The following is a 7,451-nucleotide window of genomic DNA, read 5'->3' on the forward strand; positions in this document are numbered from 1 at the left end:
GAGAACTCTTCTGATTACTAATCAAGGTGCGTTAAACTCATAAGGCTTCTAATCTTTTCCTGCATTGTATACATTTTTTAGAAAAGTGAAGCTTACTAAGATACTTGTATTTCAGCCCATATTGATGTATTCTGAATTTTAGCCAATTTGGGGATATTTGGGCCCATTTTGGAATAGTCTGAATGCTGAGCATCAGAAGTAATATGGGGGACTTATGGTTATCCTCTTAAATGTAAATGAGATTTTTGATGGACTGTCATATTTTTTCTAGACACATTGGATAAAATTCATGTGTAACTACCTTATCAATGAAGTACAGCAAATCTGAAAGAAATCAAGTAAAATTTTAAAGGGTTTGTTATCAAACTATATCATGGCATATTTGTCCCTATAACAGCCTTGTCTCACTTATTTCATCTTGTAAAACATTCAGTAATTTCTATTTAAAAGGAAGTAAACTTTTTTAGACTTATGTTTAATATTTTAGACATTAATTTAAAAATATGCAATAAGGTACATAATTTTTAAAGTTTATTTTAAGGGTATTTAAGGAAAACATTTGGAAGACCACTGTACTAGTTCTCACCTATACTAGCCAAACAAAATCCGTATGTGGAAAAAATACACCAAAATATCAATAGTGGTTTCTTTGGATTATGGAATTATGGTTACTTTTTCTTCCTTTTGCTTTTCTATAACTTCCTATTTTTTAGGATGAGTATATTGTATATGATAATTTAAAAACATTTAAAAAATACTAAACACATTAAGGACAGGAAGTCTTTAAAGGGAAGGATATAAAGAGGAGATTACTTCCTAGTCGATTCTAAAATATGAGGCAGCTGGAGGCAATTGTTGATATGTCTACTGGTGTACACATTTATTTATGCAAGCTCAACTCTAAGTGGAGGCGGGGGAAGAGTTTTTATCCCACTAAATTCTCCTTCATTCTTCTACCATCTTCTTTAAAAGAGACCTTAAGTCTTTAGTGACTCAAAGAAAAGAAGGCCATACCAGAAATGCAATAATAATAAATATTTTTTAAATTGAGGTATAATTGACAAATAAAATTGTATTCAATGTATATTTAAAATGTACAATGTGATGATTTGGTATATGTATACATATGTTAAATGATTACCACAATCAAGATAATCAGTGCATTCATCACCTCACATAGTTACTCTTTTTCTTTCTTTCTCTCTCTTTTTTTTTTTTTTGTAAGAACACTTCAGATCTACTCTCTTAGCAAGCATACAATATGGTATTATGAACGATATTCACCATGCTGTATGTTAGATCCTCAGAACTTATTCATCTTATAAATAAAAGTTTGCACCCCTGGATCAACATCTCCCTATTTCCCCCACCCACAGCCTCTGGGAACTACCATTCTACTCTCTGTTTCTATGAGTTTCACTTTTTTTTTTTTTAGATTCCTCATATAAGTGATACCAAATAGTATTTGTCTTTCTCTGTCTTGTGTATTTCATTTTGTGTCCTCCAAATTCATACATGTTGTTGCAAATGGCAGGATTCCTTTCTGTCTCATGGCTGAATAATATTCCATTGTATATATACATCACATCTTTTTTATCCATTCATCTTGTCGGACACTTAGGTTGTTTCCATAGCTTGGTTATTGCATTTATTGTGTATAAAGGTAATGAACATAGGTGTGCAGATATCTCTTTGGATACTGATTTCAGTTCCTTCAGATATATACCCAGGAGTGGGATTGTTGGATCATATGGTAGTTCAATTTTTAATTTTTTAAGGAACCTCTGTACTATCTCCAATAATGGCTGTACCATTTTACATTCCCACCAACAGTGTAGAAGTGTTCCCTTTTCTCTACATCTTCTGCAACATTTGTTATCTCTTGTCTTTTTGATAAAAAAGTCCTTCTAACAAGTGTGAGGTAATATCTCACTGTAGTTTTGATGTGCATTTCCTTCATGATTAGTGATGTTGAGCACCTTCTCTGTTAGCAGTTGGCCATTTGTGTATCTTTTTTTGGAAAAATGTCTATTCAGTTCCTCTGCCCATTTTTTAATCAGATTGTTTTTCTGCTATTGAGTTGTATGTTCCTTATATATTTTAGATATTAACCCCTTATCAGATATATAGTTTGCAATTATTTTCTCTCATTCCATAGGTTGCCTTTCCTTTGTGTTGATTGTTTTCTTTACTGTGCAGAAGCTTTTCAGTTTGATGTAGTCCCACTTGCTTATTTTTGCTTTTGTTGTCTGGGCTTTTGGTGTCATATCCAAAAAATCATTGCCAAGACCAGTGTCAAGGAACTTTTTCTCTGTGTTTTCTTCCAAGAGTTTTATGGGTGCAGGTCTTACATTTAAGTCTTTAAGTAATTTCAAGTTAATTTTTTTGAATGATGTAAGATAGGGGTCTAATTTCATTCTTTTGCATTTGGAAATCCAGTCTTCTCAGCACCATTTATTGAAGAGACTATACTTTCCCCATTGTGTGTTCTTGGTGTCTTTGTCAAAAATTGATCATATATGCATAAGTTTATTTCTGGGCTTTTTCTTCTATTCCATTGGTCTGTGTGTCTATTTTTATGCCAGCACCATACTGATTTGACTACTATAGCTTTGTAATATAGTTTGAAATCAGGAAGTGTAATGCCTTCAGCTTTGTTCTTCTTTTCAAGATTGCTTTGGCTATTAAAGGTCTTTTTTGGTTCTATACAAATACTAGGGTTGTTTTTCTATTTCTGTGAAAAATGCCATTGGACTTTTGATAGGTATTGCATTGAATCTGTAGATTGCTTCAGATAGTATGAACATTTTAGCAATATTAATTTTTCCAATCCAAGGAAACAGGATAGCTTTGCTTTTCTTTTTAATTGAAGTACAGTTGATTTACAATGTTGTGTTAGTTTCAGGTGTAAAGTGATTCTGTTATATATATTATATATAAATATATTCTTTTTTCTATTCTTTTCCATTATAGTTTATTATAAGATATTGAATATAGTTCCCTGTGCTATACAGTAGGACCTTGTTGATTATCTATTTTATATATAGTGTGTATATGTTAATCCCAAATTTCTAATTTATCCCCTACCCCTTTACTCTTTGGTAACCATAAGTTTGTTTTCTATGTCAGTGAGTCTATTTCTGTTTCATAAATAAGTTCATTTGTATCATGTTTTTTTTTAGATTCCACATATAATTGATATCATATGGTATTTGTCTTTCTCTGTCTGACTTACTTCACTTAGTATGATAATCTCTAGGTCCATCCACATTGCTGCAAATGGCATTATTTCATTCTTTTTTATATAAGATGTGAGACATATATATATATATATATATATATATATCTCACATCTTCTCTATGCATTCCTCTGTCAGTGGACATTTAGGTTGCTTTCATGTCTTGGCTGTTGTAAATAGTGCTGCTGTGAAAATTGGGGTGCATGTATCCTTTTGAATTATAGTTTTCTCTGGATATATGCCCAGGATTGGGATTGCTGGGTCATATGGCAGCTCTCTTTTTTGTTTTTTAAGGAATCTCCATACTGTTCTCCATAGTGGCTGCACCAATTTACATTCCCACCAACAATGTAGGAAAGTTCCCTTTTCTCCACACCCTCTCCAGCATTTATTATTTGTAGACTTTTTAATGTGGCCTTTCTGACCAGTGTGAGGTGATACCTCATTGTAGTTTTGATTTGCATTTCTCTAATAATTAGCAGTGTTGAGAAACTTTTCATGTGCCTGTTGGCCACTTGTATGTCTTCTTTGGAGAAATGTCTATTTAGATCTTCTGCCCATTTTTTGATCGGGTTGTTTGTTTTTTTTGGTTATTGAGTTGTATGAGCTGGTTATGTATTTTGGAAATTAATCCCTTGTTGGGCGCATTATTTGCAAATATTTTCTCCAAGTCTGTAGTAATAGAATAGTAATAGAATAGAAAGTAATAGAATAAAAGAGTTTTCTTTATCCATTTACTGCTGCCAATCGTTGGGAAAAAATATTTAGGAAGTGTTTCATGATATTAAAATATTTTTAGAGAATTTTTCAGTTAAAGAATAATAGAATATAGCATGATCAAGACACATTCATCACTCTATTTTTCAGGCCCCTCACTCACTTGGCCTTCATGTATAATTATAATGGAAGCTCACATTGTAAGGGTGATTTTAAGCTGTTCAAATTAGCAGAGATATCAGTAAGATATTCTACTTTTAAACCCATTCATGAAAACAATTTTGAAGATTGAAGGCTTTCTTCAGAAAGATTTAGAGTTCTATCAACTCAAATGAAAGAGTGAGGACTTGGGCGCATGGAAGCTAATGATCTTCAATGGTTTTCATTGCCTCTGTTCATCTCTTTGAAAAGTAAAAATCTGAGATTTAAGAGAACTTTGGATTATACAACTGACAATTTGAAAAGCATCATTTAAATACTTCTCTTCAGTTTTCATGTGTGTGCTCACGGGGATTTTGCTGGTGCATCCAAACAGTGACTAGATTATGCTTCTAGGGCAACCATTATAATACTCCAGTACTCAACATTCAACAGCTTTTCAAAGTGACATTTCAATTTAATGCTGAAAAGAATGCAGGAATGGGCTTGAAAATTCAGTATGTAAGAAAACACACTAGTGAACAGCATCATCCGTTATCCATTCTATGAACAGTTCCAAGAGGAGGTTCACTATGATCATGGGTAGGCCTGAGTCCCACTCCTGTGATTCGTGTGATATACAAATTACCACAGCTCTTCCTGTTGTAGCCTCACCTTAAAAAGTCACATCCAGGGCTTCCCTGGTGGTGCAGTGGTTGAGAGTCCGCCTGCCGATTGAGGGACATGGGTTCGTGCCCCGGTCCGGGAAGATCCCACACGCCGCGGAGCGGCTGGGCCCGTGAGCCATGGCTGCTGAGCCTGCGCGTCCGGAGCCTGTGCTCCGCAATGGGAGAGGCCACAACAGTGGGAGGCCCAAGTACCGCAAAAAAGAAAAAAAAAAAAAAAAGTCACATCCAGAAGATCGCAGCTGTGATATGCTAGCTTTGTTTTTCCTAACACACATTAAAATAATCACATGGCTATTAAATGAAAATGTTTACCTGTGTACCATCTAAAATTACTCACTTATCACCAGAAGTACTCTGCCCTAAGGAACCTTGTTTAGAGTATCCTCTGTAGCAAAATAAATTTTTAGAGAGCCAAAATAAATTTTTAGAGAGCCTTTTTTTTTTTTTTTTGCTTTACTTTGGCATATTTTCTCTGCCATTCTACCCATATGTATTTTTAAAAAACAACTGAATGAGAGTGTTTTTTTAATTAACAATGTAAAATGTACCATGGAGTCATTCTTGCCATGTAGACACATTCACTGAAAGGTATAATTCGAGTGAAAGAAAACTATTCTTCATCATTTTGTTCTGTCTGTATTTGTTGTGAACTTATGTATCTACTTTGAGAACATTCATTTATTCAAGAAATATTTACTGAGTGTTTACTATGTTTCAGTAATTATTCCACCACTGAGAATAAAGGGGTAAACAAAACAGACAAAAATCTAGTCCTCATGGAGCTTAGATTCTAATCTGAGGAGACAGACAGTAAGTAAAATAAATAAGTGAAATATAGTTTTAGATGGTGGTACCATTTGGAGAGAAATTAAGTGGGAAACACAGACAGAGTTCAGTGTGCTCAGAGAAGCTCTTGCTGGAATATAATATCTGAGCAAAGATCTGGTAGACTCAGTGAGGGGCCATGGAGTTAATTTGAAGAAGTGTGCTTCAGGCAGGCAGAACAGTGGGGGGCAGGGAAGGGGAAGAAAAGAAGCTCTGGGCTGCATTTGAGTACAGATAAGGAGGCCAGTGTGGGAGGAGCTTAGTTAAACAAGGGGAGATGAAAGTGGGAGATAAAATCAGAAGGAAAGGAGGTTAGAGAAGTAACTGCATGAAGGGGTGGTGGGCAATAGTGTCAGGCTCCATGGGCCTTCAGCTCTTCTGACAGTTGAGATAAGAAGCTATTGGAGTGTTTTAAGAAGAGGAGTGACAGTGATTTGACTTCAAGGATTCTCGCCTAAGCAACTAGAAAGGATGGGTAAAGTGGCCGTTAACTGAGATGGGGTAAAACTTGAAGAGGAAGATATTTTGCAGAGGAATGGGGAAACAAATCAGGAATTTATTTTAGACCATGTTAGGTTTAGAATGCCTATTATGCATCCAGACAGTGATGTTGAATAAGCAGTTGGTCATATCAGTCTGAATTTCAGAGGAGGGATACAGGTGGGATACAAAATTTGAGGGTCTTCTGCACAGAGATGAATTTAAAGCCTCAAGCAGAGTGAGATTACCAAGAAAGTAGATATAAACTAGAGGTGGAAAAGGGAAGAAGCCCTAGGACTGAGCCCAGAACATTCCTATGTAAAGATATAAGGAAAAATAAACCAAGGCAAATTTTCTAGCTGTCCTTAAGAAGGTTACCTGGAAATTCATTTATTTATGATTGGAAAAAAGAATTAACTGTATATATGACAAAGCTAAAGAATCTTAAAGCTAAAGTACGTCTTAACCTAAAGGATGATCAAATTCAACCTGTTGGCCTTTTGGCAACAAATATTTTGACCTTTAAAAAACTAGCTGACTCATTTGCCCAATGTAATTTAGGGATTTAATTTCAGTCAAATGATGGGAAATGATTGAAATGTGAACATGGGTTTACTTGGACAAAAGAGGGGATCTAGTTTTAACCCAGGGGTTTGGGTGAGGGACCACTTAATTCCACAAATATTTACTGAGTGCCAATTATGTGTAAGACACTTGAAAGAGTAATTTGGGAAATGCAAATTTGATTAGGAGACTGTCTTTTTCTTCAGAAGGATTACAACAGAAAAATAGAAAGTAACACAAGTAAAGTGTGATAAGAGGCACAGAGAAACAGAAATACTTTATGGAAGTTCGAGTTAAAGAAAGTGATTCTCCACTGGGAACATCTTCGATGCTCCATAGAGGACATGACATCTCAGATAGCCCCTGAACTATGGGTGGGATGGGATTTGACAGGTAGAAGGTATAATATGGCCAAGGGCCCCAGTGTGAGAAAGCTCAGGAGTATGTTTCACTGGTGGGTGTTTGTGTCCTCAAACCACTGTTATTATCGTCTATATTTCTTTCATTTTTTTTCTCCCAAAGTGGAGAAGCAGAGATTGCACAAGAAATTATGGGTTTGAATCCATTAAGAAAATATGTATATATTTGCACGTATTTCCCATCTTCATGGCAGCATTATTCACAAGAGCTGTGAGGTGAAAGCAATCTAAATGTCCATTGATGGCTGAATGGATAAAGAAAATGTGGTATATACATATATAATGGAATATTATGCATCCCTAAAAAGAAGGAAATTCTGTCATATGTTATGATGTGGATGAACTTTGAGGACATTGTGATAAGTGAGATAAGCTGGTCA

The sequence above is a fragment of the Tursiops truncatus genome, chromosome 1 (assembly GCF_011762595.2).
Source record: "Tursiops truncatus isolate mTurTru1 chromosome 1, mTurTru1.mat.Y, whole genome shotgun sequence".
NCBI classification, from domain to species: Eukaryota; Metazoa; Chordata; class Mammalia; order Artiodactyla; family Delphinidae; genus Tursiops; species Tursiops truncatus.